The sequence below is a fragment of the Pteropus medius genome, unplaced genomic scaffold (genome assembly GCF_902729225.1).
Source record: "Pteropus medius unplaced genomic scaffold, Ma_sr-lr_union100, whole genome shotgun sequence".
In the NCBI taxonomy this organism is placed as follows: Eukaryota; Metazoa; Chordata; class Mammalia; order Chiroptera; family Pteropodidae; genus Pteropus; species Pteropus medius.
The window spans coordinates 28,932,216-28,946,993 of NW_024355205.1; the positions used below are offsets into that span (position 1 = coordinate 28,932,216).

Consider the following 14,778-nt stretch of genomic DNA (forward strand, 5'->3'; position numbering starts at 1 on the left):
TTTTGGCAGTGTTCTTGTTGTTTTTGTGCAGTGGATTTTTTTCTTAGTCCATCATTCTAGAAGTGCTTTCTCTATAGTCTTCATGCAATTTTTCTGCTAGTTTTGAATTATTTTAAAATAAAAATATTAATTTAGTTACCTTTTGTCTCACCTTTATTTCCTTGTATTTTTCTCCTTTCCTAAGCCACATTTAGCCCGCTTAGTTTTATAAGCATAGTTACTTCATTAGTCAAAGTTCATTGGGGCTTGGAATCTATATATATTTCCACAATGACAGCCATGAAGGGTTTAGATTCTTATTTTTTCCATTATTCATTGAACCAGCCAACCTTATCTTTCCAGTAATATCCAAGATTATAGCATGATCTTATTGGGAATAAGAAAAATACTCGTTTTTTTAAAAAATTTTTAAATACAAATTTTTGCCTTCTTTATTAGCAGTTATATTTCTTAATATAAGCTACATTTCAGATATATGTGCTACAAGTCACACTGCAGAGAGAGCTTCATTATTTTTCCATATCAATAAAAATGGCCATTACCGGTAACTTACAAAAGAAGATACATCCCAGGTATATTTATTATTGACAGACGTTAATCAAGGTTAAACTAATTTTTTTAACAAATAGGCCAAGGCTTACGTGATATCAGGATCTAGAAATAAAGTACAAATAATGTGGATCATTGGGCTTATTATAAACCAGGATGCTTTTTGTTCTTTATCCTTTAGATCGTCCATATAGAGGCTGTGAACATTTTTATTTTTCAACAGTTGCCTAAGAAAATGCTCTCCATTTTCCTCATTCTCCCTTCTTTCTTCTGTCCAAGTCTTATTTATTTTTCTTTTTGATACTTATTTCTACCTAGGAATCCTAGTTATTGTCCAATTTTAATCATTGCTGTGCTGCCTTATTCCACGAGAGGGCACTCAAGTGGCTTTCTTTATCTGTTTTTCTATTTTTCTCATCTGTTTACCACATTGTACTGTAGGGCAGATTTATCCCAAAGGCCTCTACTAAAAACAAGATGGTACATACGGACACCCAACTACAATTCATTTCTTATGATGATGAAGTTTTACATGTTTTAGGAATAGAAAAATAAAAAGGAAGAGACTGAGATATCCTAATATTATATCCATGATAATTTTATATGCTTTCCTCTGGAAGGGTTTGGATGGCTAGTAGACATGACTTCTGAAAAGAAGACAAGACTCGTGGAAAACCTTATATGTTCTGCATTGATCAAATGTGACTGATATTTGATCATTTTCAAACTAAATAGAACAGATAAAGTCTTTTTCTTATCTATTTTTCAAAATAAACCTAAAAAAATTTAAATACATTTCTGAGATGATTAGAGATAAAGCAATGATAAAAACTCATACCTGAGTTTTGTCAGAATAGCAGAGAAGATGTTAAGGAAATATTTGCTTCACTGTCAGTAGGATAGCAGAAGCATAAAGAAATGAACTTATCGTTATTATTTTTTTTGAAATCATAGCATATGGCTACTACTGGAATGTACATGACCAAACCTTAATCCACTCAAAGACAGTTGAAGTTGTCTTTTCCTGTAAGGTCAAGCTGGCGTGAGGAGCAGTGAGGGGGCGAGGCATACACAATTCAGCCATCCCAGAAACTGTGTTTATTCTGACTTTATGGGAATTTTTCTGGCTTGCCTGGTAAGTGATTAAACAACACTAGCAACGTTGTTGGAAAAGGACTTTGCCTCAGTTGAAGATAAACCAGGATTGATGATTAAAAGAAAGATGATTCTTTTACAGGAAGCTGCAGAAGAGAAGGGAACTGTGGGTGTCAAAGCACAGAATTACTATCGTAGCTTTTGTATTCCACCCAAAGAACCATATGTCATGAGGGTGGTCACTTCCTCTGATATTTGAATCAATTCTGAAAGCACTGGAATCAACAGCTGTTTGATAACTGTATAACCACCAAGGGACAAAGAGCAGTATCGTAATGTCAGCATGATACTCATGCAAAGCAAATGCAATTTTTATATTTTCTTTACTAGTTTTTGTTTAGGGTTTTTAAAAATTCTATTTAATGCCTTTATTTTGATCCATAGCCATTGGATAGTGGCTTTCTAAAACAATTGTTTTAATTGCTACCATTGGTAGCAATAATCAGTAAAGTTATCAAATAATCAGCTATTATTTTAATAAAGAGGATTCTTTTCCCAAATAGAGACAATTAGTAAAAGATGAAAATTTTTCATGCCTGAGTTAGAAATCATTATAATTTGATAGACTGCCTTTGAAAATTTAATCTTTGTTATTTTTTAAAAAATTCAACATCCCCTTGGGGCAATGGAACTGAGAGTTTTATTAACTTAAATGTCTTTATATCAATTTCTAAGCAGAAAAAATAAGGAACACAGCATTTCCTTATGAATACTTTCAAATATTTTCCTTATGAATTCCTTATGAATACTTTCATTAAAATGTAGGAAAAAGTGACAAAAGAGTACATATTTACTTTATCACACATTTTATTTCTTAGAATCCTAAAGACCTGTTTCACATCTGCCATTTGTTAGTTCTTTGTGCTTCCCATTTAAATTTTCCTGGCAGTCTCTGGAAAGATAGAGTGAACCTAAATGGTCTCCTTGGTAGCCGATCACCTGCTACTTCAGGTTGGCCAATTCTGTGCATTAAGCTCAAACACAAAAGCCAATTATGAAGTCTGCAGATTGTATTTTTAGCTGTTTGAAACACGGAAGGCTTCCATACCATTCAAGTTACAGCATCGCCCTGAATCCCTTCATGGTGAAACATTTAATTTATTTAACATCTGGAGCTGGATGGCAATAAGAAGCCTATCTTCAAATCTCTATATCTCTGGATGCAATTTTTAATGCATTAACCATTTCTGAAATTAATCAACAAGAGGGCAAAATAACCTCAAGGATATCTGGGAGTGTGTGTGTGTGTGTGTGTGCGTGTGTGTGTGTGCGTGCGTGCATGTGTGTGTGTAAAGTAATTAGAATTTAGTGATTAGAATTTATTTATAAAGTAATTTATAAATTTATTTATAAAGTAATTAGAATTTATTCTTTCACAATTATGTTTTTTTTTTTCTTTTTAACACCCTGTATCCTTCCCTCAAAAATAATGTAGACATGCCACTTAAGAGTAAGTGTGGATTCGATATTATCTCCATGTCTGCAAGGTCCAGTATAACTTATAGAGAGAGGAAATTAGACGTCAAAGCTAAGTTTACTTACCATTTGATGTCAGTGTTGTACTATAAGAACAAAATTAATGTGGGGTGGGGGTGAGAGCTGTGGGAATAAGCTACTGGGGAACGAGGTTAATTTGAGTGTTAAAGGTTATCAGTTTTGTCGCAATCTAAAATGACAATTCTTTCTGGAGATTGACAAAGCTCTTCTTTGGTAAGGAGTCAACAACCATCAAATCCAACTACCTCTTATTCAAATTCAAAACATGACACCTGTCAAACCCAAGCTGATTTTTTTTTCCTTCCCAATAAAAGAAAGTATATTAAGGTACTTGCTAATCTTAGAGATCTAAAGTATCTTCCATAAATTTGAATGAAAACATATGCATATTCTATTTCCAGATGAATAAAATGCAACTTAGTCATGCATAATCAACTAAACCGTGTCCCACCCTTTAATTTCTCAAGTTGTTTATATTTACAGGAAGCCATTCTCTTCAAGGACAAATTTAATAAGGGCAGTTTAGGAGGTTGGAGGAAAGTGGTGTGCAAAATGGAAAATGTGAGGCGATTTCAATTTAGATACATACCTAGCTGGGTCTGTGGTGAAAGGTACCTTAAGGCAACCACTTTTATGAAACAAACACAGACATGATTTTTCTGTCCTCTAGGCCTTGCTTTTTATTGAGAAGAATGCATATTGTTAAGTAGCTACCTTCTTCTTCATCAGCACAAATTCACTGCCATAGGTAAAAAATATATATATCGCTTAAAAGAATGAATACCTGTCGATCAGTTACCTGCAGTAGCTTGGAGGATGACGTGTATACAAATTGTTCAAATGTAATCAAGATAGAAACATATGTCAGGGCTTGAGGAATTTTGTTTTTTAATATTATTGCTGGTTTAGACCTCATACTCACTTGCATGAAAACTCCAGAAAGTCTTAGGCAACTACAGAAATTAGACCATAGATACAGGCAAATCCTTCACCCATTGAGGACTCAAATATAGTCAATACCAATGTACCAGAAATAATTATAAAGTGTAGGAAAACAACCTTTCCTTAACATTTCATTCTCTACTTGCCGCAAATCAAATTACAGACATATGCATTCAATATTGAATTACTTTTGTAAAGTGCTTTCCTCTTTGACACACTATGTAGTTTCTTAAGGTGACAGCTTAACTGTTTTGAAATAGTATTTTTATTGCTGCCTCATTCAGCTCTCTAAGCTATCAAAATATGTCCTTCTCACCCACCTCTGCTCTCTTATACTAGAATATTAGCCCCAGAAGAAACATCAATAAATTCCTTCTCCAGAATAGCAGATATTAAAAGGCTCAACCATGAAGTAGTGAAAACCCATGTAGGCAAATTCACAACAGTAAGATCCTATACTTGAAGGAAAGCCCTATACTGTAAAGCCACACACAAATAGATAGATGATGGATGGATAGATGGATGGATGGATGGATGGATGGATGGATGGATGGATGGATGGATAGATAGATAGATAGATAGATAGATAGATAGATAGATAGATAAGTAATAGATAAAAATAAAACCTATAGAGCCAAGACTTTTTTTCAGGATTTGGCCACTTTTCTGAGGTGACTGGGCAAGTACTTCTTAGAAGTGACTCAAAAGAATTGCATAGGCTGAAGGTGGTGGAGGAGAAAGTGAGAGAACAAAGTCAAAGTCAGTGATTTCAGAAATCCATGTGCACAAATCCCTGGAGATTTTGTTAATATGTAGGTTCCGACTGAGTTGGTCCGAGGTGGGGAAACCTGAGATACTGAATTGGGAACAAGGTCCCAGGTGCTGCTGGTACTGGTCCGTAGGCAACACTGAGTAGCAAAGATCTTAGGCAAAGAGTTTCAAGAGGAAGTCATGGGATTGAAGAAGATCTGGCTAGACCATTATCCCTGGGGAATAATTAAAAATACAGATTCCTAGACTTTGTGCCACATGGTGCAAATGAGTATATCTTGATGAATCTGTATTTTTTTAAACATTTCCCAGGAGACTCTGATATAGAACTAGATTTGAGATGTGAATAAGACGGGATTTCCTCTACTAAGCACCTGGCAAATGAGATGGTATCTGACCTATCTGTAATTATAACAGTGCCAATTAACTCTTTAAAAACAGGGGTGGATAAAGATTTGGCTAATTCACATTTCTCATCCTTTATGTGTTTGAGAGTAAGCATTGTAGAGCATGGTCTCAATAGAGAATAGAGTTTATGAACTATCAGAAAAGAAAACAATCTTTGGTAAGCTTTAACTCTTTTAAAAGATTTTTTTTATTTTTCAATTATAGTTGGCATACAATATTATATTAGTTTCAGGTTTAATAAGGTTAAACTGTTCATTCAAAAATAAAATAGCATGAATCAAACCTAGTGTATCCTGGATACTTTATGTTCATATTCTTAGTAAATTCTCTCATCATCCTGAAAGCTAAGTAACATTATCTTCATTTTGTAGTTAAGGAACTGAGAGAAAGGAATATTAAGTTACTGTATAAAGTCATAAAGCTAAGGTGCCGGAGGACAGGGATATGAACACAGGGCTCTCTAAACACAGCCTCACGCTTGTGACCTGAGGGCCATGAAAGCTTCAAGTTATTGATAAGCCAATATTTTTTGAAACTCTGCAAATTGTCCACGTGTATTATTTTCAGCACTCCATGCTATCCTCTGCATAATGGTTAATGGTAAAATCTTTAAAAATTGTTCACAAATGTACATGCATACATTTGGCAATAGAATGATTTTAAAAAATACACTCTGAGCTGTATCAACTTATCTGTGGTGGTGGAGGTGGTGGCGATAGTGGAGATGTTTAATGGAAATCGTGTGGTTCTGAATATCTTCCCATCTTCCCTCCCCACTTCACAAGTCATGCATCTTTGCATTGCTGAAACATGATAAAAAAAATCAGTGTGGCAGAGAGCAGTCACAGTGATAAAGCAGGACATTCAAAAGTGTGCCATTCTGACGTCAACAAGGTAGTCTGGAGTGTTTTGAATAGCAATTCTTCTTTGAATATCAGTATGCATATTGATTAATATATATTATATTTTATATATTATTATTATATATATTTTTTGCAAATCTCAGTATAAATCTCACTATGAAATAAGGAAGTCTTGGAACACAGAAATGGATCCCACTGGCTAGATGCTCATCTAGTGGATGGCCCTCATGGTTCTTTGATTTAAGATGAGAGGAGAGAAAGAAACTTTATACATTCAGTGAGAGCTACATAGAACAAAACTCGAGAAAAAACAAAATATTTTCCTTTTACTGTCCCAGGTCATGCTCCTCATTCCAAACTTAATTCAAGGGGACAGCCAGTAGTCCATAGGCCACACATTATGGACCACTGGTCTAAGCTAATTGTGAATGGTTTACTCAGAGGCCAGTGACTGGGTAGGATTCATCCTTTGCCAGTGAGATGTAACAGACATATGCTTGGAGTTTTCTTGGAAAGATCTTGCTCACAAAAGGACACACTGGCAGATGTGGCCCTCTTCTTCCTTTGAACTTGGTCATCTTTATGTGGCATCTTGAATTGTGGCAGCCATCTCCTAATTATGGAATAAAGTAGGCTAGGCTGTGATAAAGTCATCATAGAGAGAATGGCAGAGCTTAAAATGCAGAAAGAACCTTGATTCTTGATGATCATGAAGCCACTGAAATGACTAATTCCAGTCATTCTATCTCTGTACTTTCTTTGGAATTTAGTAAATTTCCTCTTTGATTCCTTATTACTTATAATTAAAACCATCCAACTGGTATTAAGATATATTTTCATATTTTCCATTTGGCTGGGGTCACATTATGAGTTGAAGAAAGCTAATCCAGTAACTAGAGAAAAATGTCAGGATTTGTATAATTTTTCCGTCAATATTATGTAAGAACAAAATAAACGATAGTTATTTTGAAGTTTACAAATGGAGCTTATTTGAGCAGATGGTCCCATTTATAACACCCAGCTGGCTAGAGTTTCTTTAGAGGGCACCATGCTCTTTCCACTGAACAAATTAAGTATGTCACAAAAGCTTCAGTGCAAAAATAAAAATTATAGACCTATAAAATAGTTTTCACTAACCTAACTCATAGTTATGTAGGTATTCACTTCCTGAACATACCAAATACTCTACTCTTTTTCTATGAGGGGGTTAACTTACAAAGTAAGTACAATCACTTTATGTGGTACTTTTTTTTTTTTTTTGTCACATATTAAAATTGGAAGAGGCCCAGCCAAACTGTGAAAGTAAGCAAGTATGTGAATGCGAAATGTGTTTTAGCTGAAAATATCATTTGAGCCAAAATATTGTAGATCACAACTTCCAAACTGTCTGTCACATCCAGTAATTTATTTTAAATATTTATTTAAAATATCTGAGAAGTCAAATTATATCCCAAATTATAAAACAAGCAAATGATGACATTTAGAATCATCATTTTAGTATTGATTCCTTCCTTAAAAAGAAAAAAAGCAATCAGTAAACCATGCCACTGAATTGATGAGCCTTCTTCTCATGTTTTTTAGAAGCCAAAATGATTCTGGGGAAATGAGAGTGAAAACGATTTTAAAGTAATAGTCAACTCTTATTAAAACATGGCTCATTAAATGTCATTTCTAATTACCTAGAGACTTAATATCTGAATCATCCTTGAACATACTTTGTAGCAACAGGGTTCTAAAAAAAAATCATTTTTATTTATTGCCTGTATGTTTTTTAGAAATATAGTATATAGAATAGCCATTTTCCCTAAGAATAATTTTAAAGTTATAGAATTACATTTAACTGTTAAAAAATAGAAATTTGAAGAAATTAATATATTTAATGTTATTTGCTAATGCTAAAGACTTCCAAGCTTAATGTAATATTTTCTATACTCCTTTTTTTCCTATGGAAAATTGTATATTTGAGGGGCTTGCTTTTTTTTTTCAATGAGAAAATTGGTTAATCATTAGAATCCAGATCAGCTCAATAATCTTTTGTACTTCACGAGTAAGCTACTTGACTGCTAATTCTCATTTCAAGTTCCTTCTACAAAAATCTAACAACCTAGTGTGCAGTAAGATAAAATTAGGTGATCAACTATGAAGGTGTTATTTACATTAGACAACTAATAAATAAAGCTACAGACAATTCTTTATATTAGCCTCAATCTTTTCTAGTGGGATTTACCACAGTGATAATCAAGGTGTTAGAAATGTGTCAAACTCCAAGCTCACCTCTCAATGTTCTGAAGAGAGGAGAAAGCTTTTCAATGACAAATGTCCTACTCTTCACCTACTACTGGCGAATAAACCCTAGGTTCTCTCATTTTTAATTCCTTCATCCAGAAGCTCTTTGTGGCAGGTACTCTACATAGACTACGTACTATATTCCTCCAAATAATCCTGTGAGGCCAGCATCATTTCTGATAGAAAGATTCTTTGATGTAGGTCAGTTAAGAATACTGAAGAGGAGAAGTCTGATGTTCGAAGTATAAAACAGTAAAACAATTATGAATAAAGGTCAGATCAGGAAGTTTGAAGTTTAGGAAGGTTCAAGAGAGTCTACTATGCTTTCTAAGTCCCTAACCTTCTCCTATTTATACTATAAAATCATGTGTTTTATAAAATAAAATAGTAATCCTCTAACGCAAAACAAAATGTTAAAGTAAAACAAAACTCATTCTTCTCCCTAAAATACCCTCCCTAAAACCCCTCCTATATATTTGGAGTACAATGGGACCTACAATGACACTAATAACTCAGGAATAAGTTATTGTTCCTTGTGACTAAAATGTATTCAAAGACTTTTTGATTCTCTTTCTAGTGACGAAAACCCAATCTCACTGAAAATGTCATACGATTCTTCTGGTCTCGCATAAAGCAAGAAAATAAACCTAAATATTACTCCAATAGTCTTTGCCAAATTACTTTATGCTTAACTATCTATTAAGAATGTAAAATAAATGAACCCTGTTGGTGCCATGCCCTGGCCTCTGAAGGTTCTGATGTGCTTGGGTACAAATCTGGTCCCTCATTCCTAGGAGATAGTAACTGCAGTGTTCTACTCAAGGCCAATGAAGCTCTATAATGAGTTGGCTTCACTATTAACTAGTTGAACACTCATTTCTTCTTCCATCTAATTCCCAATATTTTGTCCACGGCCATGCCACCCTGAACACGCCCGATCCCGTCTGATCTCGGAAGCTGAGCAAGGTTGGGCCTGGTTAGTACTTGGATGGGAGACCACCTCGGAAGACCGGGTACCGTAGGAATTAAAAAAAAAAAAGTAATTCCCAATATTTTACAACGTATATTTTTAAAATGTAGTCACTTTTCCAAAAAGAGTACAAATGTAACTCCTATCAAACTGTACAAACTCTCATCTCATCTGACTTCTTCTTTTTTACCTTGCCATCTTCCTCCCCCATGCCAGTGTGGTTCTCTAAATGATCCTGCCAATCACCAGCCTAGTCTCTTCAGCTCTCCTTTACAATATTGGCACAATTATCTTTCAATCACGTCAGTGCTCACACGTTATTCTACAGAACGATGTTCGGCTTCATCTTATAATCAGACCAGCCACCACGTGGCTCCTCCTTTATCCCAACCTCGTTTGTTACTATAGTCCCTCTCCCTCCAGCCTTCACTGGCAAACAACCTACTTTTCACCTACTATTGGCGAATAAACCCTAGGTTCTCTCACTTTTAAATCCTTCACCTGAAAGCTCTTCGTGGGATGTCTTTCTGTCCTTTGAAGACCTATTTGAATTCCACCTCTGCCAAGAAATTTCATCTCAGCTGTCCTGAGGTCCATGACTCTCTGTTTCTCATAATAGTATGATACTTTATCTATTTAATTTCATATTTATCACAGTCTTTCTTGAGACTTGGTTGTTTATGAGTGTCTTCTCCCATGATAAAGTACAAGAGGTTGGTGACCGTGTATAATTTATCCGGCAAACCCCCAATGTTCGATATAATCCTTTGCATACAGTATGCATAAACAAATGTTTGTTGAACTGAATTGAATTTTTAGTAGCTTTAAATTTGAACTAATCTTACATTTAACCTTAAGAACAAGAAAAAGAATTTGAAAAACTGAATATATTTTTGATTTCTTGTTCAATAATGTGGTATAATGCATTCTCAAAATCACTTGTCAAAAGATAGGGGTCAAAATAAATGTTGAGACCTAACTCTTTCTCATTTCTGCCTAGTTTCCATTCATACTCTAGTGAAAGTAGGTGAAATTTTATTTTCCCCAACTTTCTTAAGGCTCCTCATTCTTTAATACCTCAGTATCCTAAATGTTACCTATATGAATCAGCAGCAATGACATCAGCTTGGAGCTTGTTAGAAACGGAAGAATCTCAGACCAAATCGGGACCGAGTGGATCAGAATCTTTGTTTTAAAAAGATCCCCAGGTGATTTTTGTGCACATTAAGTTCGAGAAGTACTGCCATCTTATATTCTCTAAGAACCTCCCTCTCGAACACACAACCACACAATGGGTTGCCTTATCGAAGCAATTTCTGGTTTCTAGAACCTTAAGAGAGTCTGTACAATTTGGTGCTACTGCTTGTTGGGCGCTAAGGCACTGGCTGTTTTACCATTGTCTTTGCACCACAGTATTATTTTGATACTAGTTTTGAATTTGCCATTACCCTAAAAGAATTTTGGGGATAGCCAGGAGTCCATAGATTGCTGGTCTAAACTAATTGTGAATATCACATTCATAGGCCAGTGATTGGTATTGAATATCCATAGAGTATCGGTTAGGTACCAGCCACTTTGCAGTAGATATTATTACTGCTGATTTGTTGTTGCGATTGTTATTATTGTTAATATTATAATCATAATAATTATTATTATTTTTATAGTTTTTATGTCCATTTGTAGAGGAGACTAGAAATCAGAGAAATCTCAAAGAATGCCAGTGGCAGAGATGAAATTTTATTCCACAAACTTTGAACTGAATCCTAGATTTAAAACTCTCTCTAGTGTGCTGGTAGACTGATGCCTCTTTCTGCTCCAGCAACTTACACATGCTCATCTTTCTGAGATAGTACCCTTCCCCACATACTTACCTACTTTGCATGGTTATTACTAGTCATTATTCACATTTCAACTCAGAAGACATTTCAGGAAAGTCTTCTCTGCTCCTCAAACTAATTCGAGTTTCCATGTAGGACACTTTCATTTCATCCTGAAAGTCTCATTCAAAGCACTTATCTTTCATGTCACCAATTAATTCATTAGATGCTTTAAAAAATTTTTCCAGCTCTCCTAATATAACATAGGTTCTATGAAGACAGAATCGATTTCTGTCTCGCTTACTGTTAATCTATAATCCTAGCACATTCTCTGATGATAGTAAATACTCAACAAATAGATACTTACTGGATGAATGAAGGTGCTACAAAGATTGTAAGTTGTGAAGTCAAATATATGAATTTAAAAATGATCTCAAGAAAATTACCCAACACATATGGGCCTCATTTTCTTCACCTTTAAAATGAAAATAATGCAATCTACCTGATTCTGAGAAAAAAATTGAGCTGCATTTCTGATACATAGTTGGTATCCAGTGAATACTTGATTTCTTATGATATAAAGTGTTAGCCTGTTAGTTATTACAACTGAAATATGAGACATTAGTACTTGATTGAAGCTAGAAAAATCATAGACATAAAGCCTAAAAGCAAAATAATAATTCTTGAAGGTTGAAAAGCCCAAATATATAACACAACTTTAAACACTGTGGAATTGGGGTCAACCTCTCTCTCTCTATGCCACTATTTCTTAGATTTTCCCCTCACATTCTAGCGGCTGCAGTCTTTAGGCCAGGAAGACTGAATTTTCTATCAGCGTTCTTTCCACTCTGGGCAGTAACTGTGGCTTGCCTATGGCCTAAAAGGCTAAAATTGGAATGCACACAATGTCATTTCCTTCTTCTCTGTGTCCATTCACCTCCAGAATCTACCTGTTGTGTTTACTCTCCAGTGACGTGGCTTTTGGTATTTTGTCTGGAGTGATAGTTGCTATCTGTGGGAGGGCCAGTGAAGAAGAAACTTAATAAGCAATGCCCAAAATGAAACTCCTGATTAGTTTCATACCTAAATCAAGTAGGAACTCCAGTGGACTACTTTTCACTTGTAGTTGACCAGAATTTGATTACAGACCCCCCTCTTAACCAATTATGATTCCTCCTTGGGTTGAGAAAATGATCCTGACTTCCATAAACACTTTCTTTTCTGCAATAGATTAGAATTGGCTTAATAAAGATTGAGGGAGAAATTGCTGTTGAAGGAATAATCAATGTCTTCTGAGAGTCACTTTCTTGTAGATACAAGTGTTTATTTTTCTGACTCTCTCTTGAATTGCAAAAAAAGATAGTTTCTATCATCCATCTAAGATGGATGACTTGAAAAAATCATTAAACCAGCAGATGAATAAGTACTAAATTAAATTCCTGTATCAGATTTTATTGAGAATGGACCCCAGTGCATCCCCAAGATTGGCAGAAAATCAGACAACTGATCTTTGATGCTTGAGCACTTTATGGTGCTTAACTAGGTGTGAGACATTCCATCTTCACCTCACAGGGAAACTCCTCACTTTATAGACATGATAAAGGATAGAGATTCTTATTGATGGTCACATAAAAAACAAAAACACAATAGGAAAAAACCCAACACTTTTATACTCCAAATTTTTTGAAAATAACAAAAATATGTAAGATAAGAGTCGTGTCCTAAATTGTGTGCTTATAATCCTTCAGGAAAGAAAGAAAAAAAATCTGAGTAATATTGTTGTAAAGTGGTATACACAAGGTAACCATATATACGCAGAAGAAATAATTCGTCTTGACAAAGAACCTGGAAAGATATTTTTAATCTATAGTCTTTGATCAGGATCTTAAAAGATGACTGTGATAAGGGAAATGAGAAAGGATATTACAGCCTGAGGAAGCATCGTGAACTAATCATGGAGACAATGAGGTGTTGAATGTTAACAGAACATCAACTAGTTCACTGTGACAACAGTGCCTAGAAAATAATAACGGGCTAGTGAACTGCGAAACCGAACAATTATTTGGGGACCAGATCATCCAAAACCTTGAAGACGGGATTAAGGATTTGGATATCATAGACACTATACCTGAAATAAAAAACCTTGCAATCTAGTTGAAAAGGTACACAAGTGCACACATCTATTTAATGTGAGACAATGTGTGAAGAGTACTAGAGTTGTAATTCATAAAAGAGGAGTTGTAATTTACTGAACAAGAGGTGACATTTTTGGCTGGGATAACCAAAGAGAAATTTTAGGAGGAGGCAGCAGTTGCAATATGTCTTGAGGAGAATGTTAAGAATGCTGGGTGGCTAAGGAGTATGAACTTGGAAGAAAGACTGTGGGAAAGGCACATGGGAAGAGAAATTCCTGTTTCAAAGTCCAAGCGAATTAGCAGGTAGATAACAAAATCATACAACTTGAATTTAGAGAGATCTTGATTGAATCAGATATCATTTGACACAGTATAGTTGCTGCATTTCATATAAACTTAAAAACTAATTATAATTTGAACCATTATTTTATATTTCAGTAAGGGAGTAAAGCTGTCAATTATAATATTTTATATCATTTTTTATAAGATACCTCCTAATTTCAGAAATGCTAAAATATGAGAAAAATATATAAATAAGAAATGATGAACTATCCGAAGGAAAAAATCATATTCTTAACATTTTGCCATAAAATATGCAGCTTTTTTTTCTTTTTTTATCTCTAAATAAGCAATTCATTTGAGAGTTACAAAGATGTCAGATTATATAACATTTAATGACTATCCAGGTAGTTATTCAAATAATTTTTGCCAAAAACTTAGCTGGAGTTGTACATAACACTTTATCAAACAGCAGGGAAGAGCAAAATGTTAACAGTACTGTGTGTTTGGGAAATGATGAGGGACTAAAATCTATCAGCTCAACTCATTCGTGTGATGCTTATATCATGGTATAATGGGTCTTTTTGAGATGAAATACTGCCATTTGTGAAAACATGGATGGATCTTGAGATTATTATGCTAAATGAAATAAGCCAAATGGAAAAGGACAAGAGCCATATGACTTCACTCATATGTGAGCTATAAAACAGAAACAAACAAACAAACAAAGCAAAAAAATTATAGACACAGACAACAGTGTGGTGGTTACCAGAGGGGAAGGGGTGTGGGGAGACAGAAGAAGGTAAAAGGGGTCAAATATATGGTAATGGAAGGAGACTAGACTTTGGGTGGTGAACACAAAAGCAATATACAGATGATGCATTATAGAACCGTACACTTGAAACTTATGTAATCTTATTAAATGTCACCCCAATAAATTTAATAAAAAGAGGTATTTTTGTACCTCTGCTGACTTTCACCAGTTCCATTCCACTTTAATACATGACCAGAAAACAGACAGCCAGCCAGTTGCATTTTTCTTTTCTCAATTACTCTATTTTCCTCCATCCACTCAGAAAGTAACAACCTTGGGAGACTAAAATTTC

General features: G+C 34.7%; 1 pseudogene; it reads left to right on the top strand.

Annotated features, from left to right (window-relative positions):
- Positions 1-9,377: 9,377 nt before the first annotated feature.
- LOC120598942 (uncharacterized) lies at positions 9,378-9,496 on the top strand (annotated as a pseudogene).
- Positions 9,497-14,778: the final 5,282 nt, after the last annotated feature.